This window comes from Diabrotica undecimpunctata, unplaced genomic scaffold, assembly GCF_040954645.1.
Source record: "Diabrotica undecimpunctata isolate CICGRU unplaced genomic scaffold, icDiaUnde3 ctg00000578.1, whole genome shotgun sequence".
Lineage (NCBI taxonomy): Eukaryota > Metazoa > Arthropoda > Insecta > Coleoptera > Chrysomelidae > Diabrotica > Diabrotica undecimpunctata.
In genome coordinates, this window is record NW_027311891.1 from 177,607 (window position 1) to 198,615 (window position 21,009).

The window sequence follows — 21,009 nt, forward strand, 5'->3', positions numbered from 1 at the left end:
ATCATAAAGCACTATAATAAAAATAACACAGATGTTTGTTAATAATTATTATAATCCACTTAATTTACAATAAAGCGATTACTGAAAATACTTATATACGTTTTATTTCATTATTCTTTAATACATCGGTTATTATCCCTATGTTAATAATAATAATAAATAATTAATTATCTCTATGTTTTGTCATTGAAGCACATACTTTATAAATATTTGACACCTTTAGGTTCCCACTATCCCTTTAGATTATTTTTCAATCAGATTTGAACCTTAAGTTCCCCTCTTAGTTTGAAGCCCCCTGGCAGACATCCCAGTCAGGCATTTAAGTGGGTCCAAAAGCGTGGCCAAAAATTCGTGGAAGCGAAGATACTTAGGTCACCCGAGCTGACCCTCACACACCGCCCTATCATCATGGTGATGGTTCTGTTCAAGAGAATTAAAGAAATAAACTGTCTCATTCTAAATCGATTTGACAGAATGAAGTCTGTCGGATTCGCTAGTAATTTAATATAAACTTTATTGAATAGCAATAAAGTTAAAATTGACTCTATATTTAGTTAGAAAATATTTGTATGGAACAAAGAAAAGGGCTGTTTTAGGGTTTTCCCGGAAATTATTCGAATTTTTCTTGCCGTAAAAACCATCCTTAGACTTCAAGGAACATTTCAAAAAAAGAATTGTTAAGATTGGTCCATGCGTTGTTGAGTTATGCGCTTACCAACACATTTTGCGATTCATTTTTATATTATAGATATCGGAAATTTAAATTGTTAAATCGTCATAAATTTTATTTTACTGATCTATAAATAGCACACTGGTACTTAGCGTTTTCAAATCGGGCAATATTTCATTATTCAGTTAAAAGTGATTCTGTGCACAAGTCTTGTATTTTTCACACAAGTCTTCACTTGTATTTTTTTTAATTTTTAATTTGTTTATTGCAATTTGCCTAATAAGTTTTATATTTTTTTATCATATTTAGGAGAAATTATTCCGCAGTAACTAATATTTTAAAAAATATTATTTTGGGTAATTAATATAAATAAAGCACATGAAATGTTTATGAAGTAATATAAATGTAATTTATTGAAGCAATTTGTGTGTGTATCGCTTATTCAATTCGGTCACAAATTTTGGGTGCTCTGTGGAAGTAGCAAATATACTGTTAAAACTTTAAAAGGGCTGTTTTAGGGTTTTCCCGGAAATTATTCGAATTTTTCTTGCCGTAAAAACCATCCTTAGACTTCAAGGAACATTTTAAAAAAAGAATTGTTAAGATTGGTCCATGCGTTGTTGAGTTATGCGCTTACCAACACATTTTGCGATTCATTTTTATATTATAGATATCGGAAATTTAAATTGTTAAATCGTCATAAATTTTATTTTACTGATCTATAAATAGCACACTGGTACTTAGCGTTTTCAAATCGGGCAATATTTCATTATTCAGTTAAAAGTGATTCTGTGCACAAGTCTTGTATTTTTCACACAAGTCTTCACTTGTATTTTTTTTAATTTTTAATTTGTTTATTGCAATTTGCCTAATAAGTTTTATATTTTTTTATCATATTTAGGAGAAATTATTCCGCAGTAACTAATATTTTAAAAAATATTATTTTGGGTAATTAATATAAATAAAGCACATGAAATGTTTATGAAGTAATATAAATGTAATTTATTGAAGCAATTTGTGTGTGTATCGCTTATTCAATTCGGTCACAAATTTTGGGTGCTCTGTGGAAGTAGCAAATATACTGTTAAAACTTTGACATTTATACTGGCAAAACAACCGCCAAAAACAATGACGAATGTGCACGAGCAACAGGAACCGTAAGTAAATAGCATCTAATTTTGATAATATAGAACCTCTCGCACAACCTAGCATATAAAATTACAAGCTCAAAGGAAAATTTACTTTATTTTATTTATTTTATTTATTTTATTTATTTTATTTATTTTATTTATTTTATTTATTTTATTTATTTTATTTATTTTATTTATTTTATTTATTTTATTTATTTTATTTATTTTATTTATTTTATTTATTTTATTTATTTTATTTATTTTATTTATTTTATTTATTTTATTTATTTTATTTATTTTATTTATTTTATTTATTTTATTTATTTTATTTATTTTATTTATTTTATTTATTTTATTTATTTTATTTATTTTATTTATTTTATTTATTTTATTTATTTCATTTATTTCATTTATTTTATTTATTTTATTTATTTTATTTATTTTAATTATTTTATTTATTTTATTTATTTTATTTATTTTATTTATTTTATTTATTTTATTTATTTTATTTATTTTATTTATTTTATTTATTTTATTTATTTTATTTATTTTATTTATTATATTTATTTTTTTTATTTTATTTTATTTATTTATTTTATTTATTTTATTTATTTTATTTATTTTATTTATTTTATTTATTTTATTTATTTTATTTATTTTATTTATTTTATTTATTTTATTTATTTTATTTATTTTATTTATTTTATTTATTTTATTTATTTTATTTATTTTATTTATTTTATTTATTTTATTTATTTTATTTATTTTATTTATTTCATTTATTTCATTTATTTTATTTATTTTATTTATTTTATTTATTTTAATTATTTTATTTATTTTATTTATTTTATTTATTTTATTTATTTTATTTATTTTATTTATTTTATTTATTTTATTTATTTTATTTATTTTATTTATTTTATTTATTTTATTTATTTTATTTATTTTATTTATTTTATTTATTTTATTTATTTTATTTATTTTATTTATTTTATTTATTTTATTTATTTCATTTATTTCATTTATTTTATTTATTTTATTTATTTTATTTATTTTAATTATTTTATTTATTTTATTTATTTTATTTATTTTATTTATTTTATTTATTTTATTTATTTTATTTATTTTATTTATTTTATTTATTTTATTTATTTTATTTATTTTATTTATTTTATTTATTTTATTTATTTTATTTATTTTATTTATTTTATTTATTTTATTTATTTTATTAATTTTATTTATTTTATTTATTTTATTTATTTTATTTATTTTATTTATTTTATTTATTTTATTTATTTTATTTATTTTATTTATTTTATTTATTTTATTTATTTTATTTATTTTATTTATTTTATTTATTTTATTTATTTCATTTATTTCATTTATTTCATTTATTTTATTTATTTTATTTATTTTATTTATTTTATTTATTTTATTTATTTTATTTATTTTATTTATTTTATTTATTTTATTTATTTTATTTATTTTATTTATTTCATTTATTTCATTTATTTTATTTATTTTATTTATTTTATTTATTTTATTTATTTTATTTATTTTAATTATTTTATTTATTTTATTTATTTTATTTATTTTATTTATTTTATTTATTTTATTTATTTTATTTATTTTATTTATTTTATTTATTTTATTTATTTTATTTATTTTATTTATTTTATTTATTTTATTTATTTTATTTATTTTATTTATTTTATTTATTTTATTTATTTTATTTATTTTATTTATTTTATTTATTTTATTTATTTTATTTATTTTATTTATTTTATTTATTTTATTTATTTTATTTATTTTATTTATTTTATTTATTTTATTTATTTTATTTATTTCATTTATTTCATTTATTTTATTTATTTTATTTATTTTATTTATTTTATTTATTTTATTTATTTTAATTATTTTATTTATTTTATTTATTTTATTTATTTTATTTATTTTATTTATTTTATTTATTTTATTTATTTTATTTATTTTATTTATTTTATTTATTTTATTTATTTTATTTATTTTATTTATTTTATTTATTTTATTTATTTTATTTATTTTATTTATTTTATTTATTTTATTTATTTTATTTATTTTATTTATTTTATTTATTTTATTTATTTTATTTATTTTATTTATTTTATTTATTTTATTTATTTTATTTATTTCATTTATTTCATTTATTTCATTTATTTCATTTATTTTATTTATTTTATTTATTTTATTTATTTTATTTATTTTATTTATTTTATTTATTTTATTTATTTTATTTATTTTATTTATTTTATTTATTTTATTTATTTTATTTATTTTATTTATTTTATTTATTTTATTTATTTTATTTATTTTATTTATTTCATTTATTTCATTTATTTTATTTATTTTATTTATTTTATTTATTTTATTTATTTTAATTATTTTATTTATTTTATTTATTTTATTTATTTTATTTATTTTATTTATTTTATTTATTTTATTTATTTTATTTATTTTATTTATTTTATTTATTTTATTTATTTTATTTATTTTATTTATTTTATTTATTTTATTTATTTTATTTATTTTATTTATTTTATTTATTTTATTTATTTTATTTATTTTATTTATTTTATTTATTTTATTTATTTTATTTATTTCATTTATTTCATTTATTTTATTTATTTTATTTATTTTATTTATTTTATTTATTTTATTTATTTTATTTATTTTATTTATTTTATTTATTTTATTTATTTTATTTATTTTATTTATTTTATTTATTTTATTTATTTTATTTATTTTATTTATTTTATTTATTTTATTTATTTTATTTATTTTATTTATTTTATTTATTTCATTTATTTCATTTATTTTATTTATTTTATTTATTTTATTTATTTTATTTATTTTAATTATTTTATTTATTTTATTTATTTTATTTATTTTATTTATTTTATTTATTTTATTTATTTTATTTATTTTATTTATTTTATTTATTTTATTTATTTTATTTATTTTATTTATTTTATTTATTTTATTTATTTTATTTATTTCTTTTATTTCATTTATTTTATTTATTTTATTTATTTTATTTATTTTATTTATTTTATTTATTTTATTTATTTTATTTATTTTATTTATTTTATTTATTTTATTTATTTTATTTATTTTATTTATTTTATTTATTTTATTTATTTTATTTATTTTATTTATTTTATTTATTTTATTTATTTTATTTATTTTATTTATTATATTTATTTTTTTTATTTTATTTTATTTATTTATTTTATTTATTTTATTTATTTTATTTATTTTATTTATTTTATTTATTTTATTTATTTTATTTATTTTATTTATTTTATTTATTTTATTTATTTTATTTATTTTTTTTATTTTATTTATTTTATTCATTTTATTTATTTTATTTATTTTATTTATTTTATTTATTTTATTTATTTTATTTATTTTATTTATTTTATTTATTTTATTTATTTTATTTATTTTATTTATTTTATTTATTTTATTTATTTTATTTATTTTATTTATTTTATTTATTTTATTTATTTTATTTATTTTATTTATTTTATTTATTTTATTTGTTTTATTTATTTTATTTATTTTATGTATTTTATTTATTTTATAACCGCAATTATATTACATTCATAGGAGGCACGGGTCAACACTACTAATTTAAGTCACTAAAATTCTTACCGAGATCGTCTGAATTATTTATCGCATTGGCTGCTTTCAAAATTCGTTTTGTTCTGTTACTAGTCATTATAAAAAAATTATCGTAATTAGCCACTAAAAACTCTACAATCGAACAAATAATCATTGTCACACGTCGTATACATTTGAATACGTTGTGGCGACTGATAAACAAGATCTAAAAAGCCTGGTAACTAACCTTGACAAATGTACGCAGGTGATAGGTAACGTCTGGGACTGACCGTAAAATGACCGCCGGGTCTGGAAGGACAAAACTTCCCACCAAGTCAGAGCTCGTCATTAGAGACCGACATTTTATGTAAGTTATAAATTTAATTTTCAAAAAATACTTATTGCAACCATATTTTATTATACAAAAACCACCTCCATCAACGTAAAAATCAATTTTACAAACTGGCCTGTAGGGCTTGATTTTAAATTTTGTCGTGGCGCTTAACGTGTTAAAATTATAAAACCTAATTTTATTATTAATATGACAATGTATGTTATTATTTGTGTGCTAACCATTTTTATATGTGGCTTGTTTATGTTCTAAATAATTTTGGGTTATTTTCCTTTATTTAATAATAATATATCTTTTATTATAAAAAATTTTATTATCATATTAAAATTAAAACCAGAAAATATAACGCAGCTGACATAATTCGAATATGTGCGGGCAGGGCATAATGGATTTGTAAATCCCCCTAACCACTCATACATAACGGCTTGACATACAATGATTTATAATACAAAATATCTAGCTATTATAGCCTACGAGATAATGCGTTTGTTTTAATTTTTTCAAAACTGGAAATAAGAACTTTCCCTAATTTTGGGCTACATAACTTTTAATACCTACCTAACCTTCCACGACTGTGGGTTATCTTTAATAAACCAAACTGGCGGCGGAATTTAAGTCCGCATGCTAAAATAGTCAATATGTTTTATGTATGAATTTTTGCTGTATAGTGTTATGAAAATACATAAAAATACACAAAATATATTTATTTATTTAGATCACAATAATATGTATAGATGCTTGAGTAGAGACAATAAATCGAAAATTAAGCACAAAAGTTAGATCCAATATATTTTCAATACTTGAATTTAAATGTTCTAAACACATTAACTTATCATTAAATCATTGACATAAAAAATGTATCCGATAGTTTTTCTTTCTGTCATAGTAGTAACATCAACCTCTAATGTTCATTCGCTGTGGATCAGGTTCTTACATCTTACATCTCTTTTATTCCCATTCTTATGCTTCTCCAAATATTTTACAGTGACATTAGAAGTGTTACACCCAGAAGAAATAATTTCTTGAATTTAATTTTTTGGCAACAAGTTAGACTTACATCATGAATGAAACGATACCGTTGTCAAGAATTTTTATTAACAACCAATCAAAAAATAATAATAATAATGTGTTTGGCGACCCCATATCAGAATACCACTCCTGTGTACGTCTGGACATTGACAAAATGAGATGATCGATGTCTGCTTGTGGCACCCCATTCCGAGTAACTTGAACTTATGTATTAACTCTGCCTGAGTCTGTGGAGGATGGTGCAAAGTGGACAGTCTCCTTCCCATCATATCCCATACATATTCGACACGATTTAAATCTGGAGCACGGGGAAGCCACGGCAAAAACATTACCGCCAGCTTCTTAAAGAATATCGATAGTTTGACGATCAATATGGAGACGCGCGTTGTCTTGCTGAAAGGGGACGCCTCAACAGCCGTCGAGATAAGGCAGTAAAGTAGTTTGTAAGATGTCATCAACATAACGCGCAACTGTCATATTGCCTCAAAGTGGTGATCGGCTACCATAGGCAATAGCTCCCGAAACCATAACTCCAACTATCCTGTGTACATGCCTCTCAACAGCAAACTCGATAACTCGTCGCTCCCCACGGTAACGTTTTACCATCCTACGACTATTATGCATTCCTAAACAGAATCGTGATTTATTGCTGAATGCTACATTATGCCAGTCTGCCACCCAATGCTGCCGATCTCTGCACCAATTCAAATGTTGATTACAGTGGTCCGCAGTCAAAGAAAGCACTAGTCGTGGACGGAATGAAACCAGTCTAAAGGCTCGAACGCGCCGGTAAAATGTACGCATACTAACAGGTCTACCTACTACTCCAAACCATTGGTCAGCAATTTGACGCGTAGTAGCAAAACGCCTATCTTGACGTTCTGTGGTTCGCCACGGTTGACTAGTTGGTCTTCTTCGTGTTTCTCTACCGTCGTTTGTCCACATACGACAGACACGCATAACAGTCATTGCCGTACAATTACCCATATCTATATACGTAATAATTCTACCCTTTTCAAAATCGCGACCATGGTAATTTTTGTATCTTTGAACTCGAGGCATTTTTCACTCTTAATACAATAAGACTAAGGAATAATAACTAAAGCTTTCTATACGAACCGGTTTTCACAAATCGGTCTATTCACAGAAAAAATTTAAAGATAAAACTTTATTTTGTAAAAAGTAGAAAAGATATAACATTTGTATTGTTATCATAGCATGTTTTAAATATAGTCATTCATAAATTATTTCTTCTGAGTGTAACACTTCTAATGTCACTGAGTATATATACAGGAACTTGCGTCGTGGTAATATTTTTAATGGATTGGTATAATACCATGAAATTACCTCCAGTGAAGTATGCAGACTTGTTTTATCAACTTCACCAACTTCACCGGTAGAATAATTGTAATCAATAATCATTTCTTGTTCACCCGTTTCTTCATCAATTTGATCGTTGTGGTAAAGACTTGATAAAAGTAAATCATTTTTGTTTTTTTCGGTATAGAAGAGAAACATTCTGTCTGTTCCCAATCCAAACATACATAAATTTATTTGTCTTCCTGTTGTTTAAAAAATTCTGGGGTAATTGTGATTTGGTTTTTTCTTATATATGTAGTACCCAAAAAATACGAGATTAGAATCTAATATTAAACCATTTATCGCAGTTTAGGACAGAATAGGGCCCATTTAGCTGTAGTTTAATATACACCTTCAGATTTCAGGTTTAATATAATTTTGAATAGATAATTGCAAATATCTTCTCTATACTAATCTACTCCATATTTCTTCGGCCTGCTTGTGATATATTTTCGAAACAAACATCTGTTCCTAAACGCTTCTATTTTTTCGTCGATTGTTACGTTTGCAAACGATGTATACGGATACTTGCAATTTGTGATAATTGGAATGAAAATTATATTTTTTGTATTATAGTCACCCCTTTCTTTCTCTAAAATTTGAAGAAAATATTTACATTGTTTCTTTTTATAATTAAATTTAGTTGAGTAGTATGTTAATTAATAGTAGTTAATAGTAATTTCTGTTTTATCTTTTACTGCAATCCTTGTGGCATGTGCCATCCTATTTTTCCCGTTTTTCACGATGACAGCAGTTCTACTATGGGCATTTCAGTCTGGATGCTTAGTAAAGTAGTTGTTAAATTTAGTAATTTAAAATAGTTTTTCTTCGTGAAGTGTGTCTCCAACAATAGTATATTATCAATTTTATTATTGACGATAAAGTATTATAGTTTACTATATATTTATATTATATTTTTATTTTATTTATTTTATCATATTTTTTACATAGTTTACCACTCCATAGTTGTAGTCTTTATCTTTTCTGTTTCTATTTGCAGCATGATAAGACTCATCGCATTTCACACATCTTGGGATCACCTGATAAAAATTCTTTGTATGCCCATACCTCTAGCATCGTGTACAAGTCTACAAAAATACAGAGGTAGTGGTTTTTTTGTTTTGTTTAGCTTAACCCTCTAGGGGACGGGTGAGACCTGACCCCTCTGAATGTACAACAGAAACTTTGTAATTTTGTATGGATAACATTAAAACTCTATAATACACCTTTTCTACTTATAAAATATAACTTCTATGCAAATTTAAAAAAAAATAAACATAAACGCAACTCAAAAGGTATCACCAATGGGCCTCATAGGCCTGACCAGACCGAACGTGTCATTTTTTGAATACCTTTACGCAATTCGATTTCTCAGTGTATTTTCTATAATTCTTTCCAGTACTCTCATCTCTACCGTTTTCAGTAGCCGTTGCGTTGTGGCTGTGTCGGCTCTTGTTTCTGAGGCATATGTCACAATTAATCTTACATTGGTTATATAAATTCTTGACTTAATCTCAGTGTTAATGTGTCGCCATATAGTGTTATTAAGGCATCCTGCCAGTCTATTTGCTTTTTGTACTTGATTTTTCACTTCTTTGTCCAAGTCTCCATAGCTAGACAGTATAATTCCCAGGTATTTTATTTTCATTATTTGTTCAATAATGATGCCATCAATTTCTATTTTACATCTGGTGGGTTCTTTACTGACTACTGTTGTTTTAGTTTTCTCAAATGAAATTGTCATATTAAATTATTTTGCTCTCATGTTAAATCTGTGGACCAGTCTTTGCAGATTATCTTCATGTTGAGCTATTAATACTGCGTCGTCTGCATAACAGAGTATTTTGATTTATTTGTTTTCCATGCTGTTTCTACTTTCTTTGTTAACGGTTTTGATGATTTCATCCATGATCAAATTAAAGAGCACGGGGCTCAATAAATTCACTTGTCTTATTCCGCTGCCTATTTTTATAGATTCTGTAAGTCCATCTATCCTGATTTCCATTTTATAGTTTTGGTAGATGTTTTCGATAGTTTTTATAATATTTAGGGGATTTTCTCTATTATACAGAAGATGGATTACATGCTGGTCTATTATACTCCAGTGATTTCTTAGTAATTTGCTTTATATCAAATATTGCATCTATAAGTTGTAAGTTTTAGCAGAGTATTTAAAAAGTTTTTACTGTAAAAATAAGAAGAGAACTCTTCTTACAGTCAGAAATCTAATAGAGAAAGCCAATGAATATCACTTAAACTGATATATTGGCTTTGTTGATTATGAAAAGGCATTCGACTCCATAGAACTTTGGCCAATAGAGAGAGCTATGAACAACTGCAGGATAGACTCCCGATACAGAAAGCTCATATACAATATTTACAAGAAAGCTACAATGAAAATACAAATTGATGCAAAAACCAAAGCTATACCAATTAACAGAGGAGTTCGACAGGGAGATGTTATCTTACCAAAGCTATTCACACTTGGACTTGAAGTGTTCAAAGACATTAACTGGGCAGATAAAGGAGTAAATTAACTCATTTAAGATACGCTGATGACATTGTAATATTCGCTACAAGTTTCGAAGAACTAAAGACCATGATAATGCAACTATTTTAAGCTTCGGAAAAAGTAGGTCTTAAGATGAACTTGGAAAAAACAAAAATAATGAGAAATACACTGAACATTCCAGAAATATTGAACGGCCTTGAACATCCAGAAAACATTGAACGACATAAATTTAGAAACAGTAAGCGAATACACCTACCTGGGACAGATAATGAAAATTAACAAAGACAACCAAACTGCCGAAATTACCAGAAGAATAAGGTTAGCGTGGGCAGGATTTGGAAAACTGAGTTGGATCTTGAAAAGCACTAAAATAGAACAGTATTTAAAAACCAGAATTTATGATCAATATATCCTCCCTATACTCACGTATGGTTCACAGACGTAAACACTCACCAAGTCCAATATGGATAAAATAGTAAAAGCACAAAGAGCAATGGAAAGATCAATGCTCGGGGTGAGACTTATAGACAAAAAAAGAAACAGATTAGAAGCAAAACGAAAGTAAAAGACGAAGGAGAACATGCTGCCAAATTAAAACGGAGCTTTGTAGGACACAATGCCCGACTAAAGGATAAGAGATGGAACCAAGAAATACAACAGTGGAGGCCACGGTTAGGAAAGAGAAGCAGAGGAAGACCACAAATGAGATGGGCTGATGATATTAAGAAGATCGGAGGACACAACTGGAAGCAAGTGGCGCAAAATAGAAGACACTGGATTGAATTGGGGGAGGCCTATGTCCAAAGTTGGATTACTGAAGGCTGAAGAAGAAGAAGATTTAACAAGATTATACTTGTATAGTTTTCTGGATGTTTGGATGTTTTATCTCCTTTTTTGAATAGTAGATTTAGTTCGCTCGTTCTCCATTCTTCCGGTATTTTACTGTGTTCTATAATTTTATTAATTAATGTTGTTAACTGTTCTGTCATTGGTGCTCCACAATATTTCAGTAACTCGTTTGGTATTTCGTGTTTACCTGCTGCTTTTCTGTTCTTCAGGTTTTCAAGTATTTTCTGAACTTCCTGAACATTTATATTAAGTTCTTCATTTGTGGTAATTTCTAGTGTTTCCGGTTCTAGCGTCGTTTGTTCTTCTTCTGCATATAGCTTTTTTAGGTAGTTAATTCACGTAACCTTTTTTATGTGTTTTGGTTCTATTAGTTCCTTTACCTCCGTTCTTTGACCTTTTATAAAGCGCCATATTTCCTTTTGCAGACCGTAAAAATCATATTCCATGTCTATCGAAAAGCGTTTCCAGTGACCATTTTTTATTTTTTTTTACAAGTGCATGTGTTTCGTTTCTAATTGTCTTGTAATTATGGTATGGTTCTTGTGTTTTGATTTACATGTATTTTAGGTAAGCTTTTTTTCCTTTACATTTTTCCTTTACTTCTTTACAAAACTATGAAGTTCTTCGCCTTGGGAACGATTTATTTTTATTTATATTTCTTTCACCAAGAACTTTCTTGGTCGAGGCTAAGATATTAGATCTAATTTTTGCCCAGCTTTCTTCGACTCCATTACTTTCTGTGATATATGTGTTTTTGCTTTATTCGGTTATTCTTATATTATTGATATATTATTCTTGTATATTTTGGGGGTAATTTTGGTTTGTTTTTTCTTTATATAGTTTATTTGATACATCTTAGTTATCATTTGTATTTTCCAGGTTATTTTATACGTTTTTCGCTCTTATTTAAGTTTGATTAACCAGATTAACCTTTATTTTCGTTCCTTGCTGGGCCTTTGCTCTTTCTTCTGAGCTTCTCATCTCTTTTATAGTTTACTGTTTGCCAATTGTTGTCTATTATAGGATGTGAACAAAAGAGAGTACAGTTGACATATCAGTTACTCCAACAGAGAAGTTGTTTTAACCAACTGGCTGTCCATTTAATGAATTTTTTGTTGTTATGTGCATTATTGGACGTAAGTTTATATAATACTGGTATTGATTTACCATCACTTGAAAATCAAAATGTCAAAACAAAAATCACATGAAAATAGCTTCAGAAGATTATTTTAAAAATACACAGTTTAAAACCCGATGAAGATATTTGTGGCAACAACTTATTTTGTACTACTTCAACATGCCCTCCTTTTAATTGCCTTTTATGGCATATATTCTACTACTTCGCTATACTCGAATAGCATTCTCGTTGCATTCTTTCGTTTACTTTTCTACCTATCTTTGTCTTCAATCATTCGAGCAGTTATACTATGTACGAGTTCTAATGTTTCTTGCCCGGAAGCGTTAGGTCAACAAGCACCTTCACTTTAAGCTTTCCACCTCACACCCGAATAATATGTCATTTATCCAGCTGTGGCATACAAACAGAATGAGCATTTTAGTAATTACGTTGACATTTGTATATTGTATGATACATACATGATATTAAATGTACATATACGTCAGTTTCCTCCTAGGAAATCCATTTTAGATAGGAGTCGATATACGATATCATATAACCATACTCTATTAATACATGAGTCAGATGATATATTGTATCTCCTTGTGATCGCAGCCGACATATTTATATTTTAGTGGCTACCAATTTAACCTATTATAATATTATCTTTCATAATAGAAATAAGTATGTTAAAAGTAGGTAATTGTAGAAAAATAATAATTGCCTAAATATAGGTTATTATAATTAGTTCTATCATATTCCTCGAGTTATCAGATTTTTGTCATATCTACCAGTAACTGCTTCAACTTTTCATTTCGTCCTTTTAGTAAAGCTTAAAAAGCTCCGCACACAAATACGTGAAAAAGAGAACAGTAAAATAAAAACCCGGCATTCATACCAAACGTATTTTTCTTTGACTAAAAAACCACTTTTTAACAAACTGTTTGCTGTTCCCCGCACATATTTTCCGTAATCTCCGATCATATGCGAGACATAAACCTGCAAGCACACTTTCTTGTGACATACGGCACTATAACGCTTTAAAATCCCCGCACAACGCGGGATGAATACCGAGATGAAAAAGCCACTATTTTGGGGAGCCTAGAATCGTAAAAACCGATATTTTTATATTTCTATCGTCACCTTTTTCGTTACTGAATAATAGAATTTTCCGAATTTATTTTTGTAGATGAAATGGAAGTAGACTTTATGTTTATATGGACTGGGAATAATGAAAATATTGAATTTTTATTAATAAACTGTTTCTGATGGTAACTAATAAAGAAACAGTTAAATAGTTTCTTGTTTAAATTTACGAAATATTACCGACTAGTATACCGACTAAAGATCTCATCATTTAACCCACTAATTAAAGTTTAAATTTTAAAACTGTTACCGTAAATATGGCCTACTTTGCCCAGTGGGTTCAACTTTGCTCACTGTAAAGTTTATAATATTTGTAAACCAAAATACTTGGCAACATAGGAATGTACCACAGACGTTTACGCGCGCACTAAGAAACTTGCAGACATCAAGGCCAATGTGATCTAACTTGACTGCTGCCGGTACTAAGGTAAGAAATTTGAACACGTTTTAGTTTTTTTAGGGTAAAAGCTAAGCTGCTAAGCACTGCTGGGTATACAATAGTAGGAATATTGACTAAATTTTTGTTTGTACGTATTATTTAGTATTGTCTTAACTGAATTTGCGATAATCAAAAGTTTTTTTTTATAAAACAAAATCCAAGTACGCAATGTTGTCCTGTCATTTGTTTCTAATTTTTGATTTTTATTTTTAGATAAAATGTTTTTTAGTGGCATTTAAAAGGAGACTGAAGAGGGATTTTGAGCTTGTAAAGCCATAAAGTAATAATTTTTACGTAAAACAGCATGTCAGTATTTACTTAATTATTTTTTTTTTTCTTTTAAGAAGCAATCAAAATGCCAAGAAAAAGTAGAAAAAAATTGGAGCAGGGCAGTATGTACTACTCTGAAGTCATGCTTAAACGAGCTGTGGAAGTAGTGAGAGCAAGTTTAAGTTCCCGTCAGGCAGAGGAACGTTTTAAGGTGCAACGCCGATCCATTCTGAACAAAATTAAACGAACGCATGTTTAATCCATTGGCCATCCCCTTACATTCGCTTAAATAAAAGAACGTCATATAGTGGATGTTGTTATAGCAAGTGCAGAATATGGTGCTCGAGATTAGAATGCTTGTCAAACAATTTGGTTAAAAAGAGTTGTTTATTTCTCTCACAACAACCTTTCTAGTTGTGACTGGGTCAAGGCTTTTTTTCACGACATAAGCACATTTTAACTCAAAGCCACTGCCAAAATTTTAACGATCAAGGGCAGCTAACACTGAAGAAATCATAGAGGGATATTTTAATAAAAAAAAAAAAATACAATTGAAAACATCAAACCTTAAAATATCCTAAATTATGATCAAATAAATCTGTCAGATGACCTTGGTACCCAAAAATGTGTATTTCGACGTGGGACAAAATACCCGAAAAGATACATTAACCCACTAAAAGCGCAGTGTCTCTAATGTACCGCAACAGTAGAACCCCTACCACTGTATGTCGTTTATAAAGCTGAAAGATTATGTAATAGATGAATAACGGGTGGCTCCCCTTATACATTATATAAAAGACCAAAATCTGGATGGTTTCATGCATCTACCTTCCAAGACTGGTTTTTTAAAGTTGTTTTACCGTGGTCAAAACGGAATCACCAAGGTTTTGATTGGGGACAACTTACCCTCACATCTGAATATTGAGATAATAAGGACTTGTCAAAGGGCAAATATAAGGTTTGTATTTCTGCCACCTAATTCTTCAGGGCTTACACAACTACTTGTTGTTGGATTTTTTCGGCCTTTAAAAAGAGCCTGAAACAAGATCCTTACTGATTTAAAAACTAGTCAATCTAACTTAATTTCAGTTGAAACAACCATGTTTTTTCAATTGCTAACAAAACTAATAGACGAGATTGAACCAAACTTTCAAAAAAATCTTCATGTCGAGAAACTGGAATTTGTCTTTTTGACCCACATGAAGTGCTAAAAAAGATGCCGCATGAGAGATTTAAGAAAAGAGTAAACTCTGAAATTGATAATACATTATTAAATTTTGTACAACAAAAAAAGAAAGGGATACGATTAAAAAAGGAAAGAAAAAATTGCTTAATACTAAACCCTTCAATTTGAAGAATTTAATCAGAATCAAGAGGAAAGTGGGAACGAGGATTTAGAAGGAGAGATAGGGCTAGAGACGAATAACGACGAAAATGTAGCAGAAGAAATAAAGATGAAGATGAATAACAGTGACGATGATAATGGTGAGAAGGCAGATGAATTACATGAAGAAGAGCAGAATGAAGTGGTTGAAAATATAGCGTCCAATGAAAATATCGAAGTAGATGGAAATAATCTAACAATTGGTAATTTTGTGGTGATCCAATTTCCATAAAAAACCGTTAAACATTTCATCGAGATTATAGTAGAAATAAATGACCAAACATATTAGACATATCGGGCGTCAATTTTGAAGACATTAGAAAAATATTAAAGGAACCTTCCAAAACTAGAAGAGGATATTTTTCTTTTAAAGAAAATTTAAGTTGTTTTCAGTTATAATTTTTTTAATAAAAAATTAGTTTTAATAAAAAAATAGAGCTTTTTTGTTCTAGTTTTTTTGTTCTAGTGTATCGTAGACAACCATACCTACAAATATGCCTCCACTTTTCCCTACCTAGGCTCCATAATAAATGACAACAACAACATCAGTCCAGAAATACAAGCACGGATTCTTAGCGGTAATAAGTGCTTTTATGCATACAAAGACTTAATGAAAAGTAAGTTACTGAATCGTGAGTCTAAGCTGAGAATCTACAAAACAGTAATTAGACCAGTGGTCACATATGGATGTGCAACATGGACCCTCTCAACCACTGATGAAAATCAACTGAGAATATTTGAGCGCAAAATACTAAGGAAGATATTTGGACCAACCCAATGCAGCGATAGTTCGTGGAGAATTAAAATGAACCACGAACTGGATGAACTAATGCAGAGCGCAGATATTGTCAGATTTGTAAAGTCACAAAGACTAAACTGGCTTGGTCACCTAGAAAGAATGACAGATAATCGAGCTGTAAAAGTAGTCCAGAGATGGAAGGCCCAAGGAAACAGAACAAGAGGAAGGCCCCGTAAAAGAAGGATAGACGACGTAGAGAGGGATCTTAAAACCATGAACATCAGGCAGTGGCGAAGGAAAGTATCCGCAGGGCAGAATGGAAGAACATTGTTAAGCAGGCCAAGACTCACAAAGGGTTGTAGCGCCATTAGAAGAAGAAGAAGAAGTATCTTGGGCAAAGTAGTCAAATTAAAATGTATGCCGTAGGCAAAGTAGTCCTATTACGTTTCAATTTTGAAGTACAGTGAATTTAAAATAGGTGGATAATGTTGAACTTTTCCATTCTGTATTGAATTTATTTTTTATTTTTTTTGTGGCTGTGTTAAAAATTGTGATAAAAAATGATAAGTACATTTTCTGTTAATATCTCGCGAGTTCTCAATATAATTTTTGTATTGATTTATATGTGCTAAGAAAATAATTATTTAAATAAAACTGAAATTTGCTGGGTAAAGTAGGCCTGTATACGGTAACTAATTCAGTAAATATGACAAATAATTTATTATTGTAGTTAAATTTATACCAATATTTATTTTGGGTATGCCTTCTTTTTCGCTCATTCGAATTGACTCTTGTAGCTTAAGGCCGATTACGATTAGTAATTTTATTCATCATCATTCTCATCTTTGGCTTGACAATCCTTTGTGGATCCTGGCTTGCTCTCAGATTTGTCACCAATATGTTCAGTTTTTGGCCAGAACTTGACATCATATGATTTTTGATATATTTATGTCAGTTTGAACTCCATCTAACCACCTAATTCGCGGTCGGCCTCCCCTTTTTCCTACAGTTATTTTTGTGGTTATCTTTTTAGCAATCGTGTTGTATAGCATTCGTATTACATGTCCATCCCATCCAATCTGCTATATTCTTCTAAACTTGATGATGTCTGGTTCGTTAAAGAGTTGGTTTAATTTTAAATTATGTCTATTGCGCCACTGCCCTTGTTTTTGCTCCATATCAAAGGACCGGCATCAACAGTATTTTCTACATAACAAGTTCAGTCTTTCTTTGGATATTTCTTGAGTGGAATTGTTTTTGGAGTTCATAGTATACCTTAATTACTATTTTAATGGGAATAAGCCACAATTGAAGGTTAAAGTACGTTTATTTACGTTTCAATTTCCACTTCTGATTCAACGATTTACGAAGAAGAAAATAAAGGAAAATCATTGAGAGAGAAGAAAAAACATACACACTAATTTTTCTGGGTTATAACTACCGCGGTGTAAATCTTGTTCTGAAGGACTTTACGGACAGCTTTGACATTAGGCGTCTAGACAGCAATAAAATATCAGTGGCGGATCCAAGGGGGGGGGGAGGGGTCACGGGAGTCATGACCCCCTCAAAACAAAAATAAATATCAATCAAATAATCCTAAAAAAAATAAATTAAAACCCATCAACCCTATTTATAAGCAGGAAGTTAAAGTTGAAGTGATTTATGAAAATAGGAAGAATTTGAAATCCCATAATAAAAACTGTTATTCTTTGTGGTAGACAAAATATTTCTTTCAGAGGGAATAGGGATGATAAAAATATTAAAAGTATTGTAAACAGCGATGGTACAAAAAATAATGACGGCTAATGCTACATTATTTAGTAAGACTACTCAAAATGATATCATTTCTCGCTGTAAAGAAGAATGTATCTGCGATATCTATATTTAAATAAGATTAGAGAAAATTTTATTACATTTGTTATCGCCTACGATTCGATTCGAGAAGAAGATGTCGGTTGAGAAGGAGAACTTAACTGGAGTTGATTTAGGCCACATTGTTGAAGATTTCGTAAATTTCGATAGATAAATTTCGAAGATTTTAATTTGGATTTAAATTTTTGCGTAGGTTTTGTTGTCGACAGTTGCTCTCTAATGGCATCCGAAACGAAAGGTGACGTTAACGAATTAAAAAAATTGGCTAAAAAAATGTGCGTTGTCCATGTAGCAATCATATTTTGAATAATTCCTTGGCAAGCTCATCAAGTTATATCATTTCGTAATGCTTCAGGAACTATGAGAAAAGTAGTAGCGTTTGCTACTACTCTGCCAAATGACATGATGTTTTTAAGAAGGAACTGGGGGCTGCTGTCCAAGGTATTTGTGAGACTCGTTGGGTTGAAAGGCATGAAGGTCATCTTTAGCTCCAGGGCGAATCAATCATCAAAATATACAACGCTCCTGAAATAATTTTTACGTGGAAGGACAGTAAAACGTCAGCTGATGCATTTTCATTAATGCAAACTATTAGGAGCCCAGAATTTCTAATTTCAGTAGTTTGTCTTAGTGATGTTTTAGGTACTATATCACTTAGTCGTATTCTTCAGTCACCAAAATTAGATTTAAAGAAGGCTACTGAGGCTATAGAAGACATTAAATGGATTCTTTAAAATAAAAGATCAAATGTTGAATCTGTTTTTAGCAAACTTTTTCCTGAAGTAAAGGAAATAGCTGAACAATTAGACAATGAATTGAAGATGCCTTGTATAGTTTCTCGTCAAAACCAAACTGCTAAGTCTTGCGAAGAATATTTCCGAAGATCTATTTATTTACCCCTTTTAGTCAGTGTAGCAACAGCAGAGCGTAGGTTTTCTACGCTTAAACGACTAAAGACTTGGCTTAGAAATAGAACTTCGGATGATGAAAATTTAACTAGTTTAACACTCATCAATGTGCATCCTGAAATTTCTGTACATGCTGATGCAATCATAGAGCGATTTGTTAAATCGGATAGGCGAAAAGTATACATTTTAAAAAATTATATAATATTTACTTATCTTATTCTTATAGTATTTTTTAATTACAGAAATTTTATTTAACACTCGTTGCCGGCTGTTGCTAACTCGTGAGAAAAATTTGATTAGGAGTTCTTTCTCAGTCTTCTCAGCATCTCGTTGTTGGTCACGTGCTCTGCCCACGAAATCTTCAGGATCCTTAGAAAAAAACACATTTCAAAGGCTTCTATACGTCTCATACTTGTAATTCCGAGAGTCCAATGTTTCCACTCTTTATAGCAATAAGTAGACTTCGGCAAATATGCATATTGCATATTTTGCATATTGTGCATATTTTATGCAAATATTTCATATTTTGGCATATTTGTATAAAAGTTTGCATAAAGTGCATAAAAGTTCAGATTTTTATACTGTATTTGAAAATTTTTAAACATACCAATTTATTTCAATTCTTGTATAAAATTTTGTAGTCATTTTAATCAAGAAATGATCTAAGTACGTAATCTCTACAGGTACAAAACATTTACAATTTCAAAGAAGATCAATTTAAGTAGCCCTCAACATTCTTAGAAAGTCTCGGTCACTGAGGCATTCAGTTATTGGATAATCGCTAAGGGTTCGCTCATTTGCATTTTATGATCTAATCCCCAAATCTATCTACAATTTATCGTATCTTAACAGCAGGTAAACGGCTAATAGTTTTGTTCCTAATTTAGGGATTTTCCAAAATCTCCCAGTTTATTGAATTAGGTACCTAAACATTTCTAATTTGATGCTCAGATTTGTAAATCATTTTTGTTTTGATATCCAAAGCGTAAACACTCGTTGTGCGTAAAAAAAAGGAAGATTGTGATTTTATAATGCCTAAAACAACCAGTGCTTCAACTTGGATTAAACCTTATAAAGAGCTGTCTATGGATATGGGAAAAATCTACTGTTCAGTCTGTGGCAAAATTGTAAGTATCTAATATTTTCTATTAAATATCTAATATTTCATACATCCAGGGTGTTTCCAAATGACACTTACAACGTTTGACTGTAGATACTTCTCGAAAAATTGAACAAAACGATATAGTTAATGAGGGGTCAAACTTATTTACTTTTCGAGATACAGGGTGTTAAAATTAAAAAAAATTAAATTCTTTTAGTTAATAACAACAATAACTTTAAAACCAATAAACGTATTTACTTGAAATTTAGTACTCGTAGGTTGTTTTTAAATGAAAAATGGCTTCCTTTAGTGAGAAAAAATTGTCCATGGTACAATACAATGGTGTGTATTTAGAAAAATTTTTCACCTTTACTTTTTTTTTATAAAGTCAGCTATTCTAAAACACAATTATTTTTATTGTAATTGAATTAACAAAAAAAAACTTTTGTTGAATTTTAAAATAAGTTATATGATGTACTAATGGTTAGT

The 21,009-nt window shown here is 27.4% G+C and overlaps 1 pseudogene; it reads left to right on the forward strand.

Annotated features, from left to right (window-relative positions):
* The first annotated feature begins 5,738 nt into the window (after positions 1-5,738).
* LOC140431160 (uncharacterized) lies at positions 5,739-19,673 on the forward strand (annotated as a pseudogene).
* Positions 19,674-21,009: the final 1,336 nt, after the last annotated feature.